We start from the raw sequence: 16,460 nt of genomic DNA, 5'->3' as shown, positions 1-16,460 counted from the left end.
GCGACGGGAAGGGGAAAGGTTTCTTAGTTTCTGCTTTAATCTGAGGGTTTCACTCCATGTCTCAGAAACTGAGATGCCGAAGCTGTGAATTGCCTACCCCCCTGGGTGGTGCCAGCTGATGGATCTGGTAGGTGCTCTACAGTGGGTAACTTGTCCAGGACAAGCAGATATAAGGGTGCTATGATGGATGCCTTTATGTAGTGAGAACCATGAAGGGGACACAACAGGTGTCTGAGTGGTTCTTCAAGTGATGGTCCTGATGTGTATTCCACATGTGTGTACGCATATGTACATGATGCACCTAAGTCTGGAGATTTTTAGCAAGTAGTGGTCACTGGTCTGCACTTGCACAATGGAAGGGAGCACAAAAGTCTCTTTTTAAGGCCCCAAAAGGTGATAGGTGGAATAATTCATCTTCTCATTATTTTTTTCCTACCAATTAGGCCTAATTTCCAAATTTTGTAATTTCCTAATATTTGGTCCATTGATTTCCAGTCCTCTCCTACTCTTGTTACCAGTCATAATCTTAACACAGTCCTTGAATGGTGTCAGTTTAAATTAATTCAGTCTGTCTGTCTCCTCACATCTTTTCTTAAACAGTTTTATATAATGGATTATTGTGACAATTCATGACAATATTTTTCACAGTTGAGCTCACAGTTAGGGTAAATTTGTAGGCCCAATTATTGCAATAGACCTGTGTTCCCTGTAAGCTGCGCATTTGGACGGCCTTGCCGGAGAGATTCAAGTGCCACCCAGCTGATTAGGAGAGCAGGCACAACCGGCAGCATGCGTTTAGGTGTCCCTCCTCCCACCACGTTGCAGCTTCTCCCTGGAGCCGGAACCCTCCTGCTGGTTTTCAGAGTGGAAGAGGGGGCAAGGGAGGAGGGTGCTGATGTCAGGCTGTCCCTCTTCCCCTACCGCTGTATTCCATCTCTGCAGAGCAGGGCAGAGGGGACAGCCTGGCTCAGGAGGACTCACTTGGAGCTTCTGAGGTGTGAATGGTGAGTGGCTGAGTGCTTTTCTTAAAGAGACAGGGCACTGTTTCTGAGATTTCCCCAGCAGCCAGTTCACACAGTCTGTCTCTCTATCTCCCCCTCACCCTGTCCATGTACCCCATCTGTGCAGAGTGGGGGAGGGGAGACAACAGGGCTCAGGACAGAGCAAGAGAGCTTTCAGGGAGTGTCTTAAAGAGACAGCACACGGCTTTCCCCAGCAGCCAGTCCTGGCTGGAATAATTATTCCTATGGTAACTTTTAAAAAATATATATTATACCTAGGTTTTTTGTTTCTCTTGGTGGCGCACATAGGCACATACAATTTATTCCACACGTGGATGGAAAAAATTAGAGGGAACATTGCAACTGACCCCAGGGACATGGGCTAGACCCTATTGCTGAAGTTTCCCTCTGCTGAGTGCTGGCTGATTGTAACAAATCTCATAACCCAGCCTCATGGTCCATCTCGGCCTTGATACCTTGAATGGCCTGGTCCTGTTAGAGTTGTTAACTAACATATGATACCATAGCTAACCCCTAAACATTGCTAGAGTCTCTGCATTCAAAGAGGCCTTACACTTATCTGTGGTGCTTAGCTAAACACCAAGGTGATGGGCATCATTGAAATACCATTGGCAGATGGATGAGGTCTCCATTCACAGATCCTCTAGATTTGAGGGCACTGGGTCTGCCCCAGAACATGAGCATCAGCTTTTCTCTCCTCAGTTGCTCACTGATCTCTTCAGGCCCCCGTCTCTGTCCTGCCAAACACATTGTAGTGATAAAGACACAAGCACTTCATGTTCCCCTGTGCGTAGAGCTTGGTAAAGGATGCACAGCTGTGTCCTCCTAGCAGCTCCTATACGGTGAGACCAGCCCTTCTGTCTGTGAGAGCTGCCTTGTCCAGACTCCCAGTGTTGAGGCCTTGATCTTGGCTGGAACCTTTAGGGGTCACTCATAAGAACCTAAGAACAGCCATCCTGGGTCAGACTAATGGTCCATCTAACCTAGTGTCCTGTCTTCCAACAGTGGCCAGTGCCGGATGCCTCAGAGGGAATGAACAGAACCAGGCAATCATCTAGTGATCTGTCCCCCGTCGTCCACTCCCAGCTTCTGGCAATCAGAGGCTAGGGGACACCCAGAGCATGGGGTTGCATCCCTGACCATCTTGGCCAATAGCCATTGATGGACCTATCCTCCATGAGCTCATCTCATTCTTTTTTCAGCTCCCCAGGGTGCCCTTTGCTAATGACTGGTGGTGCCTGCCTGTCTCCAGACTCCCAGTCTCCAGACTCCCAGTCACTGAAGTTCTACATCTCCTCATGCTGAGTTTGCAGGATATGCTGGTCCATTTTTGTGGCAGCAAGTCCCATCTGCCATTCCCTTCTGGTGTCACTTCCGTGCTGCTGTCTGAACACAGGGCTTCCTTGAGTAGCCAACTGCCCTCAGCCTGAGGTTAAGGGAGGAGCCTTTGTGTGAGCACTCACTGCTGAAGGAGTCCAGAGGCACAGGTCCCAGGGGCGCAGTGCTGGGGCTGGGACCTGCAGGCCTCACAATGCAAGGAGCTGAGAGGAGTGAGACAAGCTGGGATTCAGTGTAATGCTTGTACATTAGTAAAGATGCTTTTATTTCTGGAGCTAAAACCTTACGAGTCAAATTCATCCCTGGTGTAACTCTACTGGAGCAATTGCTTCATAGCTTCTTATATTGTGAAGGAGCGCAGAGACCTGTACAGTGACAGAGAATATACAGGAGACTCCTCTCTGGTAACAGCACTGTGTCCATCTCTGAGTGGGAAATGGTATCTGTTTCACATGGCTCAGCAATGTAAGGCTGCATGGGTCTGGGACAGGAAGTGAAGACGAGAGTCCAATTGTAACTGAAGGGGGAATGAAGGGAGCCGCAATGCGGTTAGTCAGGTATGACTCCTTCCAGCACGGAGCTCCTTCGGGAGATGGCTGCCTTATGATTACAGCTGGTCAGAAAACTTGTCAAAATGGGTTTCTGTCAGCAAATGCTGTTTTAACTAAGCTGAAATTTTGTTTTAGAAAAAATTTTGAAATTTCATTTCAACTGAAATTTTCACTTTGAAATTTATTTTATATTGTTTTTTAGTTTTACATTACTGTTGTTTTTATGTTATTCCATTATATGCCAGTAGTAGCAGCATATACTATGATGTCATTGTGACACAACTTGACATGGTATGACATCATAGTAGCTACTGCTACTGGTATGTCATGGAATAATACAAAGATGATAGTAATTTTTAAAATGCCAGAAGAATACATGTTGAAATGATTAGGGGTGGCAGCTCTCTTTATTTTTGCAGGAAATTTTGAAAATACTTGTTTTCACAGTGATTTGGAACAAAATAAATTTTGAAATGTTGTTTTCCCTGAAATGAAAATTCTGCATTTCAACCAGCTGTAATTAAAATAGTTGATAACTACATGATCACATGCTATTTTTTATCAGGAACCCTGTCTCATTCAGTGCGCAGGATTGACAATACTCACTGAATGAGCAGCTGTTATATATTTTGGTTTCTTCTCATTCTTCAGTGGGTAGCCCCAGGCCTCATGTACTGCACTCTATTCAAACCTTGTTCTGAAGGTAGAATTATGTATTTTCACATGGCCTTTTTTTGTGGCACTCTTCACTGTAGTACCTGAGTGTTTCAGAATAACCCTGTGAGATTCAGAGGTATTATCCCTGTTTTACAGATGGGAAACTGAGGCACAGCAAGATTTAAGTCCAAAGTTTCCATTGATTTTTGTGTGCCTAATTTGTCATGCCTTCATAACAGTCTATAGCAGGGATCGGCAACCTATGGCATGCGGCCTGTTAGAGAAAGCCACTGGCGGCCGGGATGGTTTGTTTACCTGCTGTGTCCACAGGTTCAGCTGATCGCAGCTCCCACTGGCCGCAGTTCACTGTCTCAGGCCAATGGGGGCTGCGGGAAGGGCGGCCAGCACATCCCTCGGCCTGCGCTGCTTTCCGCAGCCCCCATTGGCCTGGAACAGTGAACCGTGGCCAGTAGGAGCTGCGATCAGCGGAACCTGGGGACGCAGCAGGTAAACAAACCGGCCTGGCCCGCCAGGGGCTTTCCCTGGCAGCCCACGTGCTAAAGGTTGCCAAACCCTGGTCTATAGCAGTTTATACATTCAGAGCACAGCTCCCAGTGACTTCTGTTGCAGCTGTGAGTGCTCAGCACTAGACCTACTGGGAGGACAGTTATGTTTCATGAGAACTTTCAAAGTTTTAACATTTGTTTTTGTTCGTCAGTGGAAAGAAAACAAAACCTTTTGAACATTTTTGCAAGAAATGTTTTCATGCTTGTCAGGACCATGGGAAAGCCATGTTCAAGTGCCTGTGCTGTCTGACTCAGCAGTAGGCCATCTCAGGCCGCTCCAAATCAGACACAGCTGGGACTTTAATATTGGTCTCCCATATCCCAGACCAATACCATCCTTACCCAGCTATAGAATTTCTTTCGTGCCTCACCACGGGCCCAGGAACCTTCCCAGTGAATATTTTTTTGGGAACTGATATGTCTCTGCCAAATGTTTCAACTTTGACCAACTAGTGCATTTCACTGAGATGGTTGTTCTGACTACCTTTACCTCAGCACTTGGAGCTCCAAGTCAGGCACCCAGAAAATGAAAATCACACAATTAATGACCCCCTATATAGAGTTAGGGTTATGTGAATTGACTAATATCCCACAGGAACTTTGTGGCAGAGGCAGGGATAGAATCCAGTTCTCCAGGGCAGCATTTAACTCTCTTAACCATGAGACCATCCTTTCCCTTCCTGCAATCACCTTCCCATGCCGTACAGACCTTCCAACTTCTGCAACAATTGAGGCAGAGGTGCCACAGATAATAGCCTTCTTCTCCACCCAGCCCTGATTAATCCCCAGACAAGGTCCGGCTTGTGCACTGAATGAGATCGGGATACTGTGTGAAAAAAATAGTATGTGATCATGTAATTGAAGACAATATCATAATACATATGTCCAAGGGGGCTGAATGAAAGTTGCACAGGCCACCTTAATGCTGGCATTCCCTGACATTTGTGTGATTGACTTTGCAGTCTTAATAATGTTCTTTTAATGTAGTTTTCTGTATGTAATTTCCTGGGTTTTTAAAAAAGCAAACTGAAAAAACAGAAATTCCCTCACATGGTATCATATTGACACCTCATGGATCATCAGCAGGGTTGGAACCTTTAGATCCATCACACAGATCTGTCACTCAAGCTAAGGGAGCAACAAATAGAGCATGGCAGCCTGCTACTTCTGTGTGGACCAGAACTGGAGTGGGATAAAACACACACTTTGCCAGAGGGTTTCACAAACATTTGCTAACAGTGGAATGTTGAGACTCCGGAGTCTTGGGTTCCATTCCAGCCTTTGCATGGGAGTGTTCTCTAGGAGGTACAGACTTTTCTGCCCTGTCCCTGACTTGTTTCTTCCACACATCTGAGTTCTCATCCCGTGCTCCTTGCCTACAAAGTCCCAGACTTGCTTGGTTTTCTCATCCCCGTCCTAGTCTTCTTGCCTGGCAAGTCCTAATCTTATCCGTCTAGCCTCCCAGTCTCCCCCACTCTCTCTGTTTTCCCTTTGAAAGTTTTACTGCAGAATTAAAAGTTAGCCAGTGTTGGAGTTGCACCAAGTTTGTGTGTGCTTAGGGGAGCCAGGTTGTGGTGTTGCCTAGCTGTGACTTGCACAAGTTGCATTATTCCACTGCTCAATAGACTGTGCCTCTGAGGCAGGTGGGTTTATAATGGCCTGTTGTTGCCTGGGAGCATGGGCTGGAGCCTGTCTGCACCAAGCTCTCCAGTAGGTTGATGCATATTTTCTCCTTCACTATTCAGCTGCCCGACGGTGAAGTTGGCATGGCAGAGGGTGATCCTGCCAAGCAGCCACTCTGGGTCATCAAGAATACAGGCAAGGCCTGTCCTCTTTTTGGGTGCGTGGGGCTGAGTGGAGGCTGTCTTGTGCTTTAACAGTATTTGCAAGGGGCTAGGAGTTTAAATGCAGCTTTTGGTGTTTTAGCCAGTGCAGCATTGACTTGCTGTGCCATGCTGCAGGAGCTGCTGCTGACAAGTGGCCTCACACGGCATCATTAATATGGGCTTGTTCCTGTGGCTGCGGCTGATAGGAAATTGTCAAACTAATTTAGTAATTGTTGGAACACGCCATGTGCAACGTGAATTCAGCCGTACTTGGCACAGTTCCCAATCTGGGCCTGGAGCAAACGACATAACGAAGCCAGCACACTCAGCTGCAGGCCCCACCATTGCTTGTGAAACAAATGAGCTCAAGGCTCAATATGGTGATACCATGGAAGCCAGAATGTCACAGCCCGAGTCAGGGGCTGGTACCAGAAGAATCTGATTATTTTATCGTTTAAGGTTTTATGGTTTATGGTCTTGGTGTGCACCAACAGTAGCACATGCGGGTCCAGGGGTGCGTGGCAGCTTGTGTAACTCCTCTGCCATGCCCCAGGATAATTTAAAGATGAGGGGTATAGTGAGTCTGCTGGTTGGGTTATCTGCAGGGAATGAACCTCTAACATCTGGATCTAAACGTGTAAGTATCTGCTACCCGAGCAAAAGGAGGTTTATAAACCATTCCATGTAATCTGTCACTAGAGGGAGGTGGAGAGCTGCTATGCCTCAGCCTCCAAGGCAAGAAATGGAGGATTCCCCTTTGGCTGCCTTGAGGTGAACAGGCCAGACATTTGTTTAAAGAAGTGTTTGTTACCTACCTTAGAAATCTCAGGAACAGCACATCTTGTTTTTTGCTGGAGGTCTCAGTGGAGGAGCCAGAGAGCTGGAGGAAGTGCTTTCTCACTCTAGTGGAGAGGAGTTCAGTCTTTAACTAGAGACCTTTTCTTCCAACTCTTTTTGTCAGGAATTTGAGGTTTGAACCAAAGCAAAAATCTCAGTGTTTTGAACAATAGAAATCCCTTCCTTTCCCAATCATACCTTGTCCTCGTTGCCTGTAGGGTCATGAACCTACTAGCTCTCCAGTTGTCCAGAGGGTTTTCCAGGAAAAAACAGGGTAGACAAGATCTGATTTCTCACAGGGAGAAAGCAAGCAGGATAAGAACTTTCTGAAGAACCCATTCTGGCCTTGCTGGGAGAGGAGGAGGAAAGGGCGTGACCTGATTTGTACTCCTTGGTGGTCACCTTTTAAGGAGCAGTGTTGAGCTCTGGTATGGAGGAAGGGGAAAGAGAGTCCCATACTGTCCTCTTTGACCAGAGAGTTAGTGTCTGTGAGGCAAGATGACTTTGACATCATACTACATCCTTGCACTGTACCCACCTGACCTTACCCAGCAGTGGAGAGGAAAAGCCCCGATTTTGAGGCAGTGGCTATAAGCTCTGGAAGAATGAAGCCTCTAGTTTGGTCTGCTTGGTTACTAGCTGCAGCTGCTGTGCAGAGGACTGGCTTTACCATGGTGCTCACAGCACAGGCAGGGGAGGGGCACTGCCATTGTGAGAGGTCCTAAGCTTGTTGTGTTTAGGGCCTGCAGTTCAAATTTATCCTGGCTGTAACCCAATTGGCTTCCATAAGGTGTCCCCTAGGGCAAACTCTGAGCCTGTGGTTTGGTCACTCTGATGTGGGAGGCTGAGGCAGCCGTTTGGATGATATCTGATGAGGCTGTTGTTTGGAAGGACTATCCTGTCTGGGGGAAGAAAGAGCAGTGGAATCTCACTGTGAGCTGCTTTTGTAATGCTACAAGTAAGTGTTGTCCATGAGAAGCTTCCCATCAGCTGTGCATCCTGTCTGCTTTGCATCCAGCTGGCATAGCTCTGCACCCTGGACCTGAGAACACTTGCCAGATATCAAGTTCTGTGGAGATTGGCTTTCACCTAGTTGCTGGCAGATCTTACTTTTAACTGTCTAGCTCTGGCTGAGGACATTGTTTCTTCCTGGTACAGAGGGGTTGCAGAGAGAACACATGAATGGGAAAGCCCATGTGCAGCAGGAAGTGGTCACTACGGTTAAGCAGGTGCTCAGGACTGAACAAGTGGTCAGTGTGCAGTTCGGGGGTGCTGTGCTGCCAGCACCTCCCTACCCCTGAACCAGGAAAATGCTTCCTCTCCCTCATGGCTAATATCTGGGCCTTTTGGGATCATTCAAATAATTTGCAAGCACTGGGGTGTTTCCACGAAGTCCTGCTCAGATTCCAGGTTGCCTAGCTCCAGGCTCTGTCTTTATCCTCCTCCCCTTGGAACTGGGATTCTTCCTCGATCCTTACTACATACATAGCTTTGTGCTGAGAGATTGATTCCTCTTCATAGTTTGTGAAATGCTTTGGGATGAAGGTGCAAAGTAAATTAAATTATTGATCAAATCCCACACACAACCCAGGGACCTCACTGCCACAAGAGATGCCTGAGGCTGAGAGACTGGGGGATTCAAAAAAGGAATCACCATTTGTATGGAGAATGGAAACATCTCCAGTTACATCAGTGATCTCAAATCAAAGCTATATTGAGGTGGAGATAAGGTGGAAAGCCCATATTGGCAGTTTAGGATAAAAATGTTACATGGATTTTGTAATTATCCCAAACCAAGTGTTATAAACTCAGAAAATTCAGAGTCAAGGTTAAACTTCAAAAGCAATCCAAACAAGCTAAGGAAACGCACATTTAGGGTAACTCAGTCAGCCTTACCTCTGCCCTCTAGAGATGCCATCCAGTTACCTACAGTTGATCCCTAGGAGTATTTGTAATCCCAGATTAGAGTAATTGGATCTTTAAAGGCATAGTAGATTATTTTTATGCCTTTTTTCTCTTGGTGGTGCTACAGTGAAGGAGATTTTCTGCCCCAGCCTCTACTGAAGGATAATTGTTCAGTTATGAAAAATAATTACAAGAAATTACTATTAATCCTCAATTATTTCTTCACACATACCACTGCTCAGGATTTAAGTGAGTTTTAACTTGGTGGAATAATACAGACTCTTCAAACTTTTCATTAAGATAATTCTGAGAGAGTGGGGTGGAGAAAGGCTGACACCAGGGGATAAATTTCTTTAAAAGACCCATTTTCAAATCAATTTGAGCTAACAAACCAGTTGATTCACTTGTAAATTCTCAGAGGATGAATTCTGTACCAAAGTCTAAGTGCTGGAATTTGGGAGGGCATGTGCATTCTTCATGCACAGTGAAGCAGTAGAAGGCTTGGTTCAAGTGTAAAACTCAGCTCAGCCTTAACCATGACATCATGGCTGGGGCCTCCATGATAAAATGAGACTGAATACCAACTCCATTGCCCAGGACACATACTAGGAAGAAGCTCCCCCCTAACTGTCCACACAAGGTATCTTTCACCTTCTCCTGCAGTAGCTGGCACTGGCTGCTCTGAGAAACAGGGGCTAGAAGGACCCACTGGGCTCAATTCTTCTGTTCATGTCTGCCCTCCAGCTGAAATCCTGTGCCTGGCTTACGCTCCTAAAGCTCTCATCAGCACAGTGATGAGAACAGTGTGAGCTGGAAAAGATTGACTTGGTGATCCTCTCCTGGGGGTATTGCTGTGAGGGCAGGTGATGCAACTGGTGAGCTTGGACATGGGGAGGAGGCTTGGGTTTCCTTGCCAGCGTGGTGAGTGCTCAATGCAGCTCTGCCAGCACAGCTGGGAATGTGACACCAGTCTATGCAAGATGTTCCCTGTCGGTCTCATTTCATGGGTCACTCGCTTCATTGTTACTGTGGAAGGGAGGCAGGAGTTTCCTCTAGCTGAGATGGCAGCTAATGAATCTGAGCTGTGCGCTGGGAGAACTGCTGCAGGGTGGCCTCTGGCTTATGCACGGCTGGGGAGGGCTCTTTGGCTCATGCCGGCTGGCATGTGGAGTGACAGTCGTTAAATCGCAGATGTAATTTTTAAACCCATTTACACCAGAGCAGAGTGCCATGGATGCTCTGCTTCTGGGTAACCAGGCTAATTTCCACTAAGCTTAGGTCAGTTAGGGACTGCTTTAAATGAAAATTAGCGCTCCTATGCGGGTTTGTACTGGTTGAAATATAGGTTGGAAATCAGACTTTTAGTTAACCTGGTGTGATTCTGTGTACAAAGGCCCTAGTTCCTGGGAGCTGCTTTATCACCACAAAGGCCTTTTCCATTGGAGCAAATCCAGACAGAAGATTTGGCCTTCAGGAATGTCCTGGAGAAGTGGGGAGGTAGCTCTCTGGCTTCTCATGGTTACTGCCTATAGGAATGCTGCTTTCCCTGGCCATTCCTTTGTGAACAGTGGGGTGATGTCTCTGGCCAGCCCAGCCCCTGGTCTCCGGTGCCTTTACCTGTGGCTGGGCCAGGACTGGAAACAGCTCTCTGGAAATGTTCTTGCAGATGCCTCTGATGGGCACTACTGCTGTCACAAAGCCTGTCCTGGCTGGTCAGGCCCTGCCATTTGCCCAGCTGGTAAATGTTCTAAACTCAATCTGATCCTGTTTTGCACCACAAAACCAATGATATACCTGAGCTACACTGATATTTCCATCCTCTGGACAGATGACCTAAACTCCCTCATAGATTTCCACCACAACTTCAACAGCCAACGCCCATCCATCAAACTCTCTAGAACACTCCCACACCAGCATCAACTTCCTGGACTCCTGGAGTAGCTTTAACAGTTGATGCCTCCAAACAGCTATATACAAGAAAACCAGTGATCACCACATCTGCCTCCACAGATCCAGTAACCACCTCATACACACCAAAAAAAATCAGTTATCTATAGCCAGGCACTCAAATATCATAGAATTTTCTCTGAAGAGAAAGTTAGGGAGACACAAACATACTTAAAACTGCCTTCACTAAACACAGACACACCAGAGAAGTACATCACATCGTGGAATGGGCCACTCAAATACCCTAGGAGAACCTGTTTCAGTACAGGAAAAAAAACCACACACACCCCATGGACTACACACCCCTAGCTGTCTGTCAACCCACACTGGAACCCATATGGGGAATTGTAGCGAGTGCAGGACTCACCCCTGTGATACCTCCTGCTGGTTTCTCAGGGAATTAGCTCAATTTCCAGCCCAGAGCACCCTCTGCAGGCCAGTGATCTGCCACAGCTTCGCCCCAAGTGTCCCTCCCAGGACCCCAGTGCCCATTTAACTGGGTGCTGTCCCCCTGGCAGTATCCCCACAGTTCCAGGTCTCCCCCTCCCATGAGAACCCCCACCCACTATCCTCACCTCACCTCACCTCAGTTTAAGGCCACTGCCAGTCATAGTCTAGCCCCCACGATCTGGGGCAGACTGCAGTATCAGCCTACTCATCACTGGCAAGATTGGGTTTGGACCTGCTGCCTTTGCCTACCCCTGGGCTGCCGTCTGCAACCCCCAGTACCTATTTGCCTTCTGCTAGGCCACAGCCTGGGCCTTTCCAGGCTGGAGCTCCCCAACTCCTCTGCTTTTTCCCAGCCCTGCTTTACTCAGGTACCCTGTCTCTAGCTCCCTGCAGCCAGGCCTATCTCCCTTTACAAACAGAGAGAGGGACTGCTGAGTTCCTGGCTCCCAGCTTCTTTATACAGGCCAGATAGGGTCTGATTGGGGCATGGCCCAACTGCAGCTGTTTCCCCGATCAGACCAGGGTTTTCTGTCTCTCAACCCCAGCCCTCTCCAAGGGCTGTCTTTAAACCCCTCAGAGCAGGAGTGGGTGACCACCCCCTACAGGGATCATCAAACATAATAACCCTTGTATGATGAACACCACATCAGAAAGAAATCTCTTTCTCCAAACCTTTCTTCTGGCTTCAAAAAACCTCCAACTCAAAGCAGCACTAGACCCTGTCAGAGCAATAGATACAAAATCTGGAGCCATATCTTCTCTGTTATGATAACCAGTACTCCCTACAACACACCTTTTAGGTCCTACAGATTCTTTATCACCACACGTGTGCCTCATTCAATGCATCACGTGTCCCAATAACTAATATGTGTGTGAAACCAGACAATCACAATGCTTTTGAATGAACACACAGTGTTTTTCTCTTATTGTTTATCTGTGTATCTCCTGTGAGTGAACTCTTTTCACAAAGCCGTCTCACTCCATAGCTGATCTTTCAGTACTTGTCCTCAGAGGAAACCTGCACAACACTTTCAAAAAATGTGCCTGGGAATTTAAATTCATAACTCTGCTAGATACCAAAAACCATGGACATAACGGGAACACTGGTTTTATGGCTCATTACAGTTTGTAGCACCTCACACTACCTGCTATCCTTAACTGCCCTCCTGAAACCCTCTTGTGTAACAAGCTAGATTCCAATTGCCCACTTCTTTTTAAGAGACTTCCTCCCATATACATTACCCCTTCTGCTTAATCCCAACTTGTATTTAGCTCAGACACTGCTTCCTTCCCCAGATCTGAGGAGGAGCTCTGTGTAGCTCAAAAGCTTGCACCTTCCACCAAAAGAAGTTGGTCCAATAAAAGATATTACCTCACCTACCTTGTCTCTCTGCTGTTTTACTAGCAGTTGTGTGAGTTAGCCCATCACAGTGGGGAAGGGACTGATCGGCTGGTTTAAACTAGTGTCTCCAGTGCCTTTTCATGCTGGGCCAGGGATTTAAAGGGCTCTCTGGCAACATTCTTGCAGATGTGTAGAAAGCCAGTGCTCTGCAAAGATCAGCTTGGGTAATGTGCTCCCTACAGTTAATAGGGCCAGGCAGCTGCATGCAGACTTGTGCAGTGTTTCAAGACCTGGGCTGGCTGGGTGAGGTCTGGATCTGAAGACGCTGTACAGACCCCTGCTACTTCCACAGGTGGAAAAAGGCACTTCTGGTAGAGCTCGCATCTACCATCCCAGCAGCAGTTGGAGCTCCAGGAGCATCCTCACCTTATGAACCTCTTGGCTAGGTGCTGGGTCAGGTCCATCACTAGTAAGGCAGGAGTTCTTCCCCATGTAAGCGCAGGATTCTTCCGCTGTCTCCTTGGCATCACTTCAGACTAGTCGAGTCACAGCCCAGCTCTGTGCCTGGTTGGGCTGATGGGGAGGAAGCAAAGGCCTTGTCTGCACTTTAGAGTTTTGGCTCACTCAAAAAGGTATTTTTGGGCATAACTCCCATGGAAATGAAAGGGAGTTAGACACCTAAATACCTTTATGGGTTTGGGCTTTGCTGCTCTACCTGTGCCAGCAAAGGGGCAACCCCTCCTCACTAATGTAGCTGCAGTTATACTAGTACAGGGGTCTCAAACGCAAATGACCACGAGGGCCACATGAGGACTAGTACGTTGGCCAGAGGGCCACATCACTGACACCTCCCCCGGCTGCCCTCGGCCCCGCCCCCACTCCACCCCTTCCATGAGGCCCCACCTCTTCCCTGCTCCCATTCCAACCCCTTCCTCGAAATCCCTGCCCCAACTCCGCCCCCTCCCTGCCTCCAGGGGGTGCAGGAGGGATGTGAGGTGTGGCAGGGGCTCAGGGCAGGGGGTCGGGGTGCAGCAGGGGGCTCAGGGCAGGGAGTTGGAGTGTGGAGTGGAGGAGGGGATCGGGATGTGGCAAGGGGCTCAAGGCAGTGGGTTGAGGTGCAAGAGGGGTGCAGCAGGGGGCTCAGGGCAGTGGGTTGGGGTGCAGGGTGCGGCATGGGGTTCAGGTCAGGGTGCAGGATACTGCAGGGGGTCAGGTGTGGCAGGGGGCTCAGGGAAGTGGGTTGGGGTGCAAGAGGGGTGCGGGGTGCGGCAGGGGGCTCAGGGCAGGGTGCAGGGTACGGCAGGGGGTCAGGTGTGGCAAGGGGCTCAGGGCAGGGTGCAGGGTATGGCAGGGGGTTGAGTGTGGCAGGGGGCTCAGGGCAGGGTGCAGGGTACGGCAGGGGGTCGGGTGTGGCAGGGGGCTCAGGGCAGGGTGCAGGGTATGGCAGGGGGTCGGGTGCGGCAGAGGTCTCAGGGCAGTGGGTTGGGGTGCAGGAGGGGTGTGGCAGGGGCTCAAGGTACAGCAGAGGCTTAGGGCAGTGGGTTGGGGTGCAAGGGGCGCAGGGTGCGGCAGGGGGCTCAGGGCAGGGTGCAGGGTACGGCAGGGGGTCAGGTGCGGTAGGGGGCTCAAGGCAGGGTGCAGGGTACGGCAGGGGGTCGGGTGTGGCAGAGGGCTCAGGGCAGGGTGCAGGGTACGGCAGGGGGTCAGGTGCGGTAGGGGGCTCAAGGCGGTGCAGGGTACGGCAGGGGGTCGGGTGTGGCAGAGGGCTCAGGGCAGTGGGTTGGGGTGCAGGAGGGGTGTGGCAGGGGCTCAGGGTATGGCAGAGGCTCAGGGCAGGGTGTTCAACTGCAGGAAGGGTTTGGGGGGTGGGCTCTGGCCCAGCGCGCACCGGGGGCAGGGCAGGCTCCTTGCCTGTTTGCCCCGCTCCCGCGCCGCTCCTTGAAGCGGCTGGAACATGGGCGGGGAGAGGCGCCGGGGAGTGTGTTGCTGTTACTTCAGGCACCGCCCCCAGCGTCTCCCATTGGCTGGGAACGGGGAACCGCGGCCAGTGGGAGCTGCTGGGGGGGGGGGCCTGAAGCAACATCAAAACACACACTGCACCTCTTTTCCCCCACGTTCTTTCCCCTTCCCGGAGCAACGCGGGGGCAGGTCGAGCAGGCAGGCAAGGAGGGTCCTTTGTTATTGGAGGGTCCTTTGTGGTCACTGGGCTGCATGTGCTGGCTTGTGTTTGCAAGTGGTCACTGAAGCATCCTTTCAAACTGATCTAAGGAACGCCATGGACTCTGCAAACGCACAAAGCAAACTGCAGGAAGTAGGTCCTTTGTGAGGCCTTGAAATGTGACTCTCCTGTGTGTACAGAGGCCCTTGGTGGGTAGCGGATGTGCTGACTGGCTGCGCATGGTTAACGCCCAGCGTGGGAAGCCCAGTCTCGAGTTCACAGGCCTCCAGAGCACAAGCGGAGCTCTGCCCAGTGGCTTGTGTTGTGGTACTTTGGACCAATAATCACAGGTCACTGAACCATTCTGAGAGGCATGGAGGTGGCAGAGCTGAGGACTGAGCCACTTGTCCAATGTGTGGCCATTGTTGGAAGTACCAATTTGAATGTGGAAGTAGGAGCCAACTCTGAGTGCTCACATCCATAGCATGCCCAGATGTGTGCAGAACTGCAATAACGATGGCAAGGCCAGAGCGTTGCCCTTGAAGGAGTTGCACATTCTTGCATGGCCCTGCAGGGTTTCTGTCTGGGGATGATTTGATGATCAGAGAGCATCTGCTTTGGGCCTTCAGTGTTGGGACTCAGGCTGCCACGAAGACACATGTGTTCTGCTCAGCTGCAGACTTCCCAGCATGTGGCTCTTGCAGAGCATCTGAGGAGTGGTGCTGTGCGGAAGCGCTATATGATGCTGCTTGCATGAAAGGAGCCATGAGGAAATGCATGATGTTGTTGAAAATCTCTTTCCGTTAAGGCAGATATTGGGGGAGATGGCTGAAAAAGCAGCAAAGGTGCCTTTAGGAAGGAGCCAATATCTTCCACATAGCTAGAGAAATGGGCCCAGCATTTCTATACCCACCATTGGCTCAGCCTCCTGACCTGTTGGCTGAGAGACTGACCCAGTCCAGGTGGCCAGGGATGATGGGGCTGATCTTGGCCAGGCCCTGATGTGGTGTCCCATCCGCTCCCACACATACTGAGAGGGGGCTGGCATGTCCCATTATGGGAATAGCACCTGAGGTGTTGCCTGCAGGCCCCCTGGGTAGGGAGATCCCTGCAGTTGGGGAGGTCAGACTGTGGTAGCATGTGGCATATTCTGAGGCCCAGAGCCATGGGATGCATTTTGAAAGGACTAGCCATTGCCTTTCTGCTGTAGGATGCTGGAGTTCTGCTTTCCATCTGGTAATTGCGCTCAGCTGCTCCTTAGCAAGGATGCGAAGGGAGATTTGGCTTCTTGAGAGGGCTGTTGGCTTTGTAGCTACTCCAGTAAATCATTCCAGTCGATCCCTGACTCAGGCATCTTGGAAGATCTAAGAAGTTCTCAGGAAGGTGGGGCATGGGCAGATTTTAATACTTGACAGCTGGGGTCAGAGTTGACTTCTTAAGAGCTGCTGTCTCTCTTGGTGAAGAAAGCTCCCCTTGGTCATTAATGTGAGGCTGCAGTGCCCAGGTTTCCTGTGGAGGCCAAGTTGCAGTAAGATTTTTCCTGAAGCCAGTGTGGGTAGGAACGGGGTAGCACCCTGGTTTAGTATGTTATATTTAACCGAGACACAAGTGAGTATTAGTTGGTTGGTCACATTCTGGTTCGTCTTCATGCATATCATAAATCTCCTGCATAGGTCAGCACAGTAGCCATGGAACAGTGTGCGATGCCGTGCGCTGCACAGCTGGGTGGAGGTCCAGGACTAGAACAGCAGGGTGTGCAGCAGTGTTTGCAGGGATGCCAAAACAAGCAGCATGCTCTGGCCCACGCCTGAATATCCCTGGAAATACAGAGAATCCATCTGTTCAAGTCTTTCAGGAATGT

General features: G+C 49.6%; 1 protein-coding gene across 7 annotated transcripts in view; it reads left to right on the top strand.

The window, feature by feature from the left end:
* The window catches only part of CHD6 (chromodomain helicase DNA binding protein 6), a 209,531-nt gene that overhangs the window by 74,990 nt on the left and 118,081 nt on the right, over positions 1-16,460 (top strand). The gene's annotated exons all lie outside the window — the stretch shown is intronic.

Source organism: Gopherus evgoodei, chromosome 14 (genome assembly GCF_007399415.2).
Source record: "Gopherus evgoodei ecotype Sinaloan lineage chromosome 14, rGopEvg1_v1.p, whole genome shotgun sequence".
In the NCBI taxonomy this organism is placed as follows: domain Eukaryota; kingdom Metazoa; phylum Chordata; order Testudines; family Testudinidae; genus Gopherus; species Gopherus evgoodei.
Note: the sequence above shows the minus strand (reverse complement) of the source record. Positions and strands in the feature narration are given on the sequence as shown.